The 13247-nt window shown below is 44.5% G+C and overlaps 1 long non-coding RNA gene across 1 annotated transcript; it reads right to left on the reverse strand.

Annotated features, from left to right (window-relative positions):
• Positions 1 to 572: 572 nt before the first annotated feature.
• On the reverse strand, positions 573 to 9809 carry LOC117804461. The gene is made up of 2 exons (XR_004628929.1): positions 8153 to 9809; positions 573 to 1938 (listed from the first exon to the last, which is right to left on the reverse strand). It is a non-coding gene; the product is annotated as an uncharacterized LOC117804461 (long non-coding RNA).
• Between the last annotated feature and the right edge of the window lie 3438 nt (positions 9810 to 13247).

A 13247-nucleotide genomic window follows, 5' to 3' on the forward strand; every position in this document is an offset into this window, starting at 1 on the left:
GAAAAAAAAAAAAAAAAAAAAAAAAAAAAAAAAGAAAGAGTTTCTCATTTCTGTATTACAAACAAGGAACCAGAGGCTTAGAAAGGTAAGCAATTTGGGCAAAATTCAGTTAGTCAAGAAGGGTTTTGAACCCAGACAATCTCATTTCAAGTCTGTCCAGGGAACACTACCTCTGCGTAATTAGGCAACAGTTAGGTGATCCACACCATGATGAACTGGCTCAGAGTTGGCAGACTCGACCTGTTCTGGAGGTGGATATGAGATCTACAGTGGGAATTTCTGGAAACATGGTCTTGGGCATGGGTCAGTGGCAGCCATGAGGCTCTGAGCATCACTGAAAAGCTTGGAGTGCACCTGTTCTCCCAGAAAGGTGTTTATCTTCTCAGCGTGTTTTGTACCTCCTCAAATTAGAGAACTTTCACCAGAAAAATGGTGAATAGAATCTGACTATCAAAAACAAAAGAAAAGCACACTCATTGACGTAGCCCGTGGTCCCGTTTTCTTCTAGGTGTCTTGTGAAAAGGAAAGCTGCATGATTTCTCCTCCTACTTCCAGAAACTGAGCAGAGCTGATTCTTGTATTCATTCTTTATTCTACATTTTCAATGACACAAGAATTAGTAGGACTGTGCAGAGTGCCTTGAAATGCTTTTCATTCACTTGGGCGTCACTGGTCATCACTGGCTTGTTTGTTTAGTTATTCTGGGTAGAGGTTTGAGCGCAGAAGTCAACTTGTCAGCCACTCCCTCAGTTCGGGCCAACCTCAGCCTCAGAGATTCAGTGACTTCTTGGCTCTCTCCACCCTCCCCCCACGTCACTCGTCACCTCTTCACCTTTACTTGCTCTTCCTGAACTTCCAGGGCGCAGCTTAGATACCCCATGCCTTGGACATCTTTTATAAGCTTTCTCACTGTTGTCCTTCCTAAGGTTTTCATACACCCTATACTTCCTGATTTTATTTTTGGATCTGGATAGTTTCAGATCCTTTTGCTCAGCACAGACTGTAAGTGGACTCTGAAACAGTCTTTTTCTTGAGTATGATTCCAATGACTAGCAAGTCCCTGGTACCCAGTAGACCCTGCAAAACTGTGTGCTGATGAATATCAGACTTTAACGCAAATCTTTTCCTTTCATTCACTTATTCTTCCATTCAGGCGTTACATGTTCACTAAGCACCTTCTGTGTTAGGCACTGAGATACAACAATTGACGAAAATTCAGTCCTGGGGAACCATCTGGCTCAGTTGGAAGAGTGACTCTTGATCTCGGGGTCACAGGTTTGAGTCCCACGTTGGGTGTAGAGATTACTACATAAAATGAATAAACTTAAAAAAAAAATTCAGTCCTTATGGAGCTTATGTGGGGGGGGCGGGTAACAGACCTGTAATAGACAAGATTAAAAAAGTAAATCATAGTGTATGTCATGTGGTGCTGAGAGCTAAGAAATGAAACAGGGGGAAATGGGATAAGGACTGGGGGGAGGGTCACGACATCGGATGGAGGGCCAGGATGTTCTCACTGAGAAGGTGGCATCTGAGGAAAGATCTGAGGAAAGTGAGGTAACCGTTTGACATCTGGGGTCATAATTCCAGTAAAGAGGAGGGAAAAGAGCAAGTGCTGAACATCTGGTGTGTTGAAAGAAGAGCAAAGGTCAAAGAGGGAGGCATGGTGCAGAAGGAGCAAGGAGGAAGGAGGTAGGAGCTGAGGACAGAGGCAGCAGTGTGCATGCAGGGGCAGCAAGAGATGGCATTTTCTGACTTGCCTTTTCTCAGACTCGCTCTGGCTCCTTGTTGAGAAGAAACTGAAGTAGGGCAAAGGCAGAAGCAGGGAGACCGCTCAGGAGGCCATGACGCCATAATCCAGACAAGAGATGACAGCGGCTTAGACCGGGCTGGCATCAGTGGATGTGGTGGAATTCTGGATGTATTTTAAAGGTAGAACTGGGAGAATTTGTTTATAAAGAGACAATAAGAGAGGTCAAAGACAACTCCAAGGGGGTGGACCTGAGACAACGGGAAGGAGGGAGTTGTCATTAGCTGAGTTGAGGAAGAGACAATGAAAGATAATTCATTTGGGGCATGTTAAATCTGAGATGCCTACCGCACACCCAGGTGAAAATGGGGAGGCAAAGATTGGGCTGGGTCTTACAGAGAGTACTCCCGCAATCCCAATAACAGCAAGGGAGGGAGTATACTTGGTCCCATTTTACAGGGTAAAACTGAGGCTCATGGAGGATGAGCGACTTACCCAACGTGACCGGCTAGCCCGTGGTAGGGCCGGGGAGCTGGGATTTAAACCTGCGCAGTGAGCTCCAGAACGCATGCTCCGCTACACGGGGCTGCTTGTTAGCCAAGCAAACACACCCCCCACATCATGCCAGTCACTTAAGAAAATCATTGCTTTTAGCGCTGAGCCAATCACCGTTGCCTGTGGCTTGGCCAGCTCTGATTCGATTAAGTCTGAGTCTCCCCCTGCCTGACCTGAGTGGGGGTGGAGCCCCACTTGGGCTGAGAGCAGAGCAGGGCAAGTTCCCCAGGGGGAAGTCAGGGTATCTCACCAGAAGAAGAGTGAAAAGAGGCCAAATTTCAAAAACAACAAACAGAGCACACTGACCGATGTCAGACGTAGCCCACTCCTAACAACATGGTCAGTTTATAGATGAGTCACATATGCTTTTCAAACCACCCGGAACACCCCAGAATTCACACCAAAACTTTCTCAACAGATTTTCTTGTAAGATGTTTGCTTGATTTCCTGTTTCTGTTCTCCATTCTTAAATTCCAACACAAAGAGGCTAAAGGTCAAATATCTCAGCTGGGAGGAGGAACACATTCTTGAATATCTGAGAGGCAACTGTGCAATGTGTTCTCAACCGAGTGTTCTTCGGAGCAGGCTCCAAAGGAAACGAACAAAAAGCTCAAAGCCCCAAATGAAATGCATTGAGAGTAAGGGTGCTGAATATCATTCACTGCCTTTTATATTTTGATTTGTTTTTTTAAGAAACTTAATTTTTAGAGAAGTTTTAGGTTCACAACAAAATTAAGCAGAAAATACAAAGGGACCGTAGGCCCACTTCCCCTCAACGTGCACAGCCTCCCCACTATCAACACCCCCACCGAACTGGTACACTTGTTGCAACAGATGCGCTGACACTGACATCATTATCACCCAAAGCCCACAGTTTACCTAGAGCTCACCCTTAGTGTTGTACATTGCATGGGTTTTGACGAATGTAATACATACCCACCATTACAGTATCGCGTAGAATAGTTTCACTGCCCAAAAAATCCTCTATGCCCCTCTGTTTATCCCTTCTTTCCCCCTAACTTCTGGCCACCACTGATCTTTATACTGTCTCCGTGATTTTGCCTTTTCCAAGATGTCATGTAGTTAATATCGTACAGTGTGTAGACTTTCAGATCGGTTTCCTTCACTTAGTAATATGTATCTAAGTTTCCACCATGTCTTTTCACGGCTTAAGAGCTCATTTCTTTTTAGCACTGAATAATAGTCCATTGTCTGGATGTACTAAAGTTTACTTATCCATTCACTCACTACAGGACATTTTGGTTTTTTTGTTGTGTTTTCTGAAACTACATTTTTTTCAACATGAAGAGTTTTAAAATTTTGCTAATTTTACTAAGTAATTAGTAGTCAAATCAGTAGTCAAAGTGAAATTCAAACATTTATTTTAGAAAGATATCCCTTCTTGCGAAGTAACAGCTCTACACTTAATTTTTTCAAGTTATAATACCAATCATGTGCTCAGATGGAATTTTGAAAATTAAGAGTATAGGGGCGCCTGGGTGGGTCAGTGGGTTAAGTGTCTAACTCTTGATTTAGGCTTGGGTCATAATCTCAGGGTAATGAGATGGAGCTTGGAGATTGGCTCTGCCCTGAGTGGGGAATCTGCTTAAGATTCTCCCTCTCCCTCTTCCCTTCCACCCTCCCTCACCCCACCCCACCACACCCCACCCTGCCCCAATGCACACACTTTCTCTCTCTCTCTCTCAATTAAAAAAAAAAGAAAACTGAGAGTATGAAGAAGAAAATTACATTACTCATAACTTCATCACTCAGAAGCAAAGTCATTAGTATTAATAATGTAATAATATTTGATGAATAATTTATTAATTATATTACTGAGTATAGTTATTTAATTAATTACTAATCTTTCAGCAATTCATCATTTATTGTTAATAATTAAATTGATTAATAGATGGTTGATATTTTGTTGGTTGGATTTATTAATAATTTGTTGGTTAATAATTCATTGTTAATATTAAAATTAATAATTAGCACACATTATACTAAGTGAAATCAGCCACAAAAGACCATATGTTATATAGTTCCATTTATATGAAATGCCTAGAACTGACAAATCTATAGAGACAGAAAGTAGATTACTGGTTGCCTATGGCTGCTTTTTTGGGGAATGAGGAGTGAGGACCAATGGTATGGGGTTTCTTTTTGGGTTGATTCAAATGTCCTAAATTTGGATTGTGTGGTGATTACAAAACTGAATATACTAAAAACCATTGAATCATATACTTTAAAAGGATGAAATTTATGGTACATGAATTATATATATCTCAATAGAAATGTTTTTAAAAATTCCTGCCCTTGGGGCACCTGGGTGGCTCAGTTGGTTAAGCATCTGCCTCCGGCTCAGGTCCTGATCTCAGGGTCCCAGGATCAAACCCCACATCAGGCGCCCTGCTCAGTGGGGAGTCTGCTTCTCCCTCTCACTCTGCCCAACCTGGCTCCCCCACTCCCCCTCTCGTGCTCTCTTTCTCTAACTCTCTCTCTCTCACTCTCAAGTAAATAAAATCTTTAAAAAAAAAATTTTTAATAAAATTCTTGCCCTCACGGAGCTTACATTCTCTAATGCTGCTCCATCCCATTTCTCCTAGCTCTGATATGAAGACAGCCCATTTCATATTTGATGCCACTGGGGAAAAAACCAAGGGGTAAAAAGAGACAAGGGGAAAGAGGTATATTTAGCACGTATTAGTTTCTGGTACTATCCAACACCACGGTGGCTTTTTGGTACTATCCAACACCCCGTAACTCTTCCTGGACCTGGAAACAGGGGAAATTGTTTCTGTAGGCGGAACAGTTCATATGCTGTGTTTCCCTGCTGTTAGGAGGAGAAGGCAGGAAGGAAAAAGGGAAAAAGGAGGATTAAAAGAAAGTAGAGGAGGGGGGCCTGGGTGGCTCAGTCAAGTAAACGTCTGCCTTCGTCTCAGGTCATGATCCCAGGGTAATGGGGATTGAGCCCCACGGAGGGCTCCCTGCTCGCAGGGAGTCTGAGTCTCCCTCTCCCTCTGCCTCTGCCCCACGTGTGTGCGCATTCTCTCTCGCTCACTCTCTCAAGTAAATAAATAAAATCTTTTAAAAAATAAATAAATAAAAGAAAGCAGAGGAGAAGGGAAAAAGGAATAAAAGGGGGAAGAGGAGAGGTTAACTGATCATTAAGCAAGTGCCAAACACCCTTTGGACTCTTAGACGCATCAAGTCATGAAATCCTAAAACACCCCCCAGAGGCAGGTTCTAATACTATTCTCATTGCACAGACTGGGAAACCGAAGGCATTGCATTTTTAGACGGGGTGAATTAAATCATGTAAAGATGTAGCATCTTTCCAAGGAATACTGTGTCTCTATAAAAAAAAAAAAAGGTGACAATCTCTCTATGTGTTAATATAAAGCGATCTCTAGCATATATTAGTAAGTAGAAAGAGAGCAAGATACAAAGTATTGTGTATTGAATGCTCCCTTTTGTGTGAGGAAAGATAAGGGGTAATAACATTTGTTTATAAGCCCTGTATCTCTGCAAAGGAAGAAGAGGTTATCAGCGTGAAGGGGAAGGAACCGAAAGATGGTACAGTGGAAAGGAGGCTTTTGATATCATTTTCAGTTTTGAACCATGTGTCTATATGGCCTCTTCAGAAATAATATAAACATCACCAAATATCAACTAAACCAAAGATAATTATTTATATTGCAAAACTGAACAATGAGGGGCAGCCCGGGTCTCACAGCTTATCAGCCATGCTTATCAAAACACCTGCAGCTGAGAAACCACCAGAATCCCGCCTATGTGCAGCTGCGTCCTTTCTCGCTTCTTCGTGCTATTCAAAACCACACAAAGCTAATGACGACACCCTTCTGTCCCGCCCTGACCCTTTGGCAGCCACCCCAGGGGCCCTGAGAATACAGCCTCCAGACAGGAAGTGCAAAAATTTATCATAAGGTCCAGAGAGAGGAGAACCTATGAATATGGATATGCCTGGAGGGAAGACTATTTGGAAATTCAGAAATGCTTCCCAGCTAAACATCCCCATTTCCCTGGGTCCCTTTAGGCCCTTCACACCCTGTGGTGTCCGCCACGATTTTCCTCTCCTGCTCCATCAGCGGCTGGTGACTAGGCTAAAGAGACTACAGGTTGCACACCTTCCATTTGGCCTTCTAGATTCTTTTTTTTTTTTTTTTAAGTAATCTCTATACCCAATGTAGGGCTCAAACTCATGACCCTAAGATCGAGAGTCGCATGCTTTACCAACTGAGCCAGCCAGGCACCCCTGGCCTTCTAGATTCTTCACCTTTCTTCATTGGGTTCTCTGTCCCATCAGGCTTCCCCCGAGGGAGGAAGGACAGTGGGTCCATTAGGGCTACTATCATAAAATACCAAAGACTGGGTGGCTTAGAAACAACAGAAATTTCTTTCCCACAGTTCTGGAGGCTGAAAAGTCCAAGATCAAGGCACCGGCAACGGTCATGTTCTGATGAAGGTCCTCCTCCTGGTTCACAGCTAGCGCCTCCTCGCTGTGAGCTCACACGGCGGAAGGGGTGAGAGATCTCTGAGGGATCTCTTTTACTAGGTACCGGACCCATTCATAAGGCCCCACCCTCATGACTGAGGCACCTCTCACAGGCCCACATCCCGATACTGCTGTCTTCCAGAATTAGGATTTCAAGATATTCACTGGGGGTAGCACATGCAAACATTCAGACCATAGTATTTCCCCAGCCGGCTCCCTCCCTGCTGGTTGCCTCACTCCTGCTGGGTTCATCGACAGAGGGCACTGCTCCCCTCAAGGCGGCCTCTCCACGGGACCCTTGATCCCTATAGCCACTCTGTCTGCTTGTCCCTTCAGGCCTTGGTATGCTCCTGCAAACTCTCAGTGCCTTTGCAAAGGGTCCCTTCTTCAGAACTCTTCAAAGTATCTTCATCTGAGTGTGTCCTCCGTGTCCTGCTAGGACCCTAAATGATATGGACTGGTCCTTTCTGCAGAGCAGTTTGATTTTGTCCCATCATTGCCTTTGGTGGCCACCTTCGCTGGGAGTCTTCAGCTCTGCCGTGGCTAGGTCACTTTTGGACAGCTAGGTCCCTCCACCATGCCATTCATGTCTCACAGTGCTCTCTCTCCCTGGGGCCCTCTCTCACAAGAGGGATGCTAATAATAATTACACCAGAACAAAAGACACCGACCAGGAAGTTGGGCGTTTACACACGTACACAAGCACACGCACATGGAGACCAATCTCCACTAGACGTGACGACCATTTCATTCTTCTCCACTTTCTAGAACTCCTTTGCTCTCTGACAGTTCCTCCCACAAATGGACTTCTGGAAGCCCCCGTGCCATCCACCCAGACTTATCTGAGCCCCAGAGACAGTCTGACTTTTAGAAGAAGAGTAGAGCGTGGTATATTTTGGATTTAGAAGAGTTTCATCCATTGCCAGATACGATGCTCACAGGATAGCACTTTACCTTCCTGGTGATTTATATGTGGCTGACTTCCTCAGCCACGGTCTTCTCTCCCCTCAGCGATCCTGCCAGCCAGGCCCCCAGCTGCTGCTGAGTAGCTCAGACGTGTGGCCACAACAGGGCCTTTGCTTCTGCTCCTTCTACCTAAACACCTGATATCCAAAGATATCAGCGCGGCTCCGTCCCTCCACAACTTCGAATCTTTGTCCAAGTGTCATCTGTGTCTTTGTTCAAGTGTCATCTGTGAACCCTTTCGAACCACAGCCCTGCCCAACACTTTCTACGTGCTTCCCTGCTGTATTTTCCCATAGTACGCATCACCTCCTAAAATACAATTTACCATTTGTACGAGCTGAGTACTGCTGCTCCCCACCACCTACCGGACTGGGTGCTCCAAGAAGGCACGGCTTTTTGTCCCTTGGCTGTAGGAATCCCAGCGCTTAGAACAATGCTCGGAATCCACAGACACGTGGTATTTGCTGAATGACTTCGTGAGTGAAGCAGAAATGTGACCACACATCTCCCTTGTCAGACTGTTTCAGTCAATAGCTCCCAGGTGTTCTAAGGACAAAACTAAAGCCCCTTTAGCATATTTACAAACTGTCAGCAATTTACTTTCTGGCCTGACACAGCCAACTCCCCCCTTAACATGAGTTATTATAAAAGAAGGACTCAGTTACAATATGAGAAAAATAAGAAATACTAGAGTTGACGCGCTGTAACGAGGAAAGGGAGACAAGGACAAGAGCGTGACCTGCTTAAGGCAGAGCGAGCATCACGGGGGTGTATTATTCCGTGTGCCCACCGTCCCCCACTTGCTGGACCAGCACTACCCTCCCTCTGAGGAATTGCTTCTCTTCCTCCCAAAGGACCACCTTTGCTGAATGAGTGAGAGGAAATAAAAGGAGTCAAATAAGCAAATTCAGGAAAAAAAAAAAAAGATGATTAGCGGATCTTGGTGAGAAGGAAAGCGAGCACTTCCAGATGTTATTGGTGTCAAAGAAAACCAGAATCAGACACAGGTAAAGAGGTGATGGCAAATTTCATCCAGGAACTACCGCGATAGGAGAGCAGAGACCTGAGCTCCAGTCCCGACAGAGCACAGACAAGTGGGAATTCATAGCCAAGGGGCAACGGAGGGGAGGTCCGTGAGTGGGAGACCACTCAGAGGGACATCAAGGGCAAGGGGGGATTCTTGCTAAACCAACTTAGGGTTCTTGCTAAAGGCTGGTACAGTGAAGGAAAAATAATTTTCCTCTACCCTTCTGAGTTTTTGACTGAGGTCCCTGTAATAAAAGAGAGAAAAACTAACAGTTGTATTAACATGTATACCACATTCGTACATGGGAGATACCCAGGGGGAAAAAGATTAACTCCCTGGGGTGGGGGGCTCAGAAGCCAGGATTAAATACTATCTTAATAGGGAAAGGGGAGGGAGGAAGCCAGTTATGGGAGGTTACCAGGGGAAACACAGTAAATGAGAGCAAAGTTTGCTATGCAGGTTTAAGTCAGTGTTTTCCCCCATTGGTCAGATTGTCTTGTGATTTTGTGTTCAGCTTTACTGAGGTATAATTGACAAATCGTAAGGCATTTAAAGTATACAGGTGATGGTTTGATATGCATACACATTGTGAAGCTTCCCCATGGGGTGAATTAACACACCCATCACCTCACATAGTTACCTGTTTTGTGTGTGAAAACATTTAAGTTCTACTCTCTTCGCAGATTTCAGTTGCCCAAGACAGTGTTATGGACTATACCCTCCACATTGTTTATCAGATCTTCAGATCTCATTCATCCTGAAACTGAAAGTTCATACCCTCTTCGCAAACTCTCCCTGCGGCCCCTGGCAACCACTTTTCTACTTTGTTTCTATTTACAGAGGTGTAATTTGCCAATTTAAGGTAAGTTACAGATAGCTTGAGAGAAAAGAGAAAAGAAAATGTTACCTTAACTCTGGAAAACAAAACAGACAAGAACTGGTAATACCAGGGTGCCTGGGTGGCACAGCGGTTAAGCGTCTGCCTTCAGCTCAGGGCGTGATCCTGGCGTTAGGGGGTCAAGCCCCACATCAGGCTCCTCCGCTGGGAGCCTGCTTCTTCCTCTCCCACTCCCCCTGCTTGTGTTCCCTCTCTCGCTGGCTGTCTCTGTCAAATAAATAAATAAAAATCTTTAAAAAAAAAAAAAAGAACCGGTAATATCACCGGAGGCAGAAAAATACCACCCATCTATAACATACATATATAAACATCTATAAACCCCACACACAGACACAAAAAGAGATCTTACAGCTTTCATTCTAAAATTTTAGCTGAGACATGTACCATACTACAAAGCTCATCAGTTTATAAAAGAACAGTTGGGGGCGCCTGGGTGGCTCAGTCAGTTAAGTGTCTGCCTTTGGCTCAGGTCAGGATCCCAGGGTCCCAGGGTCCCAGGGTTGAGCCCTGCATTGGGCTCCCTGCTCGGCAAGGAGTCTGCTTCTTTCTCTCCCTCTGCTCCTATCTCCCCACCCCATGCTTACTCACTCTCTCTCTCAAATAAATAAAGTCTTTTAAAAATTTTTTTTAAAAATAAAAGAACAATTGGATCCACGTGGTGTTTCTGACAGATGGAGTATGTTAAGGTTACCTGCTGTTCTAGAATAGAGAACCCAGAAATGGACCCTCGGCTCTTTGGGCAACTAATCTTTGATAAAGCAGGAAAAAACTGGCTCTTTGGGCAACTAATCTTTGATAAAGCAGGAAAAAACTTCTGGTGGAAAAAAGACAGTCTCTTCAATAAATGGTGCTGGGAAAATCGGACAGCCACATGCAAAAGAATGAAACTTGACCACTCTCTCAAACCATACACAAAGATGAACTCCAAATGGATGAAAGACCTCGATGTGAGACAGGAATCCAACAAAATTCTAGAGGAGAACATAGGCAACAACTTCTATGACATCGGCCAGAGCAACCTTTTTCACGACACATCTCCAAAGGCAAGAGAAACAAAAGATAAAATGAACTTATGGGACTTTATCAGGATAAAGAGCTTCTGCACAGCCAAGGAAACAGTCAAAAAAACTAAGAGACAGCCCACGGAATGGGAGAATATATTTGCAAAGGACACCACAGATAAAGGACTGGTATCCAAGATCTACAAAGAACTTCTCAAACTCAATACACGAGAAACAAATAAACAAATCATAAAATGGGCAGAAGATATGAACAGACACTTTTCCAATGAAGACATACAAATGGCTAACAGACACATGAAAAAATGTTCAAAATCATTAGCCATCAGGGAAATTCAAATCAAAACCACACTGAGATACCACCTTACGCCAGTTAGAATGGCAAAGATAGACAAGGCAAGAAACAACAATTGTTGGAGAGGATGTGGAGAAAGGGGATCCCTCCTACATTGTTGGTGGGAATGCAAGTTGGTACAGCCACTCTGGAAAACAGTGTGGAGGTCCCTTAAAAAGTTAAAAATTGAACTACCCTATGACCCAGCCATTGCACTACTGGGTGTTTACCCCAAAGATACAGACGTAGTGAAGAGAAGGGCCATATGCACCCCAATGTTCATAGCAGCATTGTCCACAATAGCTAAATCATGGAAGGAGCCGAGATGCCCTTCAACAGATGACTGGATTAAGAAGCTGTGGTCCATATATACAATGGAATATTACTCAGCTATCAGAAAGAACTAATTCTCAACATTTGCTGCAACATGGATGGCACTGGAGGAGATAATGCTAAGTGAAATAAGTCAAGCAGAGAAAGAATTATCATATGGTTTCTCTCATCTATGGAACATAAGAACTAGGATGATCAGTAGGGGAAGAAAGGGATAAAGAAAGGGGGGGTAATCAGAAGGGGGAATGAAACATGAGAGACTATGGACTATGAGAAACAAACTGAAGACTTCAGAGGGGAGGGGGGTGGGGGAATGGGATAGACTGGTGATGGGTAGTAAGGAGGGCACGTATTGCATGGTGCACTGGTTGTTATACGCAACTAATGAAGCATCGAACTTTACATCGGAATCCGGGGATGTACTGTATGGTGATTAACATAATATAATAAAAAAAATCATTAAAAAAAAAAGGTTACCTGCTGTTCTATACGATAGATGTCTTTGTGATGTGTCCCCCAGAATCACAGAACCCACCACCTAGATCTGCATACTCACAGGCAGGCTAAGGAATGATGTTTGTGGGACTCATGCTGTGTGAATAACCTCGGGAGCCTGGTTATTTGAAATATATGATCTGACCTCCAGGTCAAAACTGGCCCTTCTGTTCTGAATGTCAAGAGCTACAAATCTTGTCTCATATCCCACCCTGCCCCAGGCTGGGCTGGCCCCCCGGAATAGAATCTGGGAGAGAAGGCAGATACAGCCCAGGCGCCTTAAAAATATAAAAACATGGTAACATAAAAACGCAGCTCCTTCCAAACTGCACATAGACAAACAAGTGTTTACCTTCAAACCCTGTCATTTGCCCTATAAATATGGCCCTCATGGGGATGGTCAGTCGGAAGTCTCACCTGAGCGGAGGATGCTCTGCCCAGGCCTCTCAACTGGGACTCCAGCCTGGCCGCATCCACAGGGCTTCCCCAGTTGATGCGGTTGGATGTTGTCAGTACCTGATTTGATGGAACTTTTTTTTTTTTTTTAAGATTTTATTTATTTATTTGACAGAGATAGAGACAGCCAGCGAGAGAGGGAACACAAGCAGGAGGAGTGGGAGAGGAAGAAGCAGGCTCATAGCAGAGGAGCCTGATGTGGGGCTTGATCCCACAACGTCGGGATCACGCCCTGAGCCGAAGGCAGACGCTTAACCGTTGTGCCATCCAGGCGCCCCTGATTTGATGGAACTTTGCCTTATTCTCATTTATTGCCTACTCTTATCCTCATCTATGTGCAGATTCCTTTCTTCTTCTGTTTCTACTAGGTTTCTATAATACAAATAACTTTTTCTTTTCTTTTCGAAACTGAAACACGGTTGTCATAAATCTTTTGTTCAGAGCACCTGCTCAGATGGCCAAAGCCTTTTACTAATATCTGTGGAAGATCTTTTAGGATTTTTCATTTGCCTAGCTTCCTAAGAGCTCCTTTTTCTTTTTCAGCCTCAGGTAATTCCTTTTGGAGTTCCTGTGTTCCTAGGAGTCCGTGGTGGAAGATAAGGGGCCAGAAGTTTTGGTGACTCTAGAGAGCTGAGCAGCTGAAGTGGGGAGAGAAACATCTGGAAGGGATGGACAGAGGGATGGAGGGGGTGAGGGCTGAAGGGGGACGGATCAAAGGATTCCTGGGAACTGGAAGATCGAAGGGGTCATGAGGACAAAGAGGGGCAGAAACAACAAGGAGGAGCCAGTTTGGGGGGATCTTAACTTTCCAAAAGAGGCCAAAGAAATCCTCAACAACACCACGCCAACAAGGATGTGGACAGAGTTGATGGTGCATAGAGTCAGCAGGAGTTTGCGA

Source organism: Ailuropoda melanoleuca, chromosome 11 (assembly GCF_002007445.2).
Source record: "Ailuropoda melanoleuca isolate Jingjing chromosome 11, ASM200744v2, whole genome shotgun sequence".
In the NCBI taxonomy this organism is placed as follows: domain Eukaryota; kingdom Metazoa; phylum Chordata; class Mammalia; order Carnivora; family Ursidae; genus Ailuropoda; species Ailuropoda melanoleuca.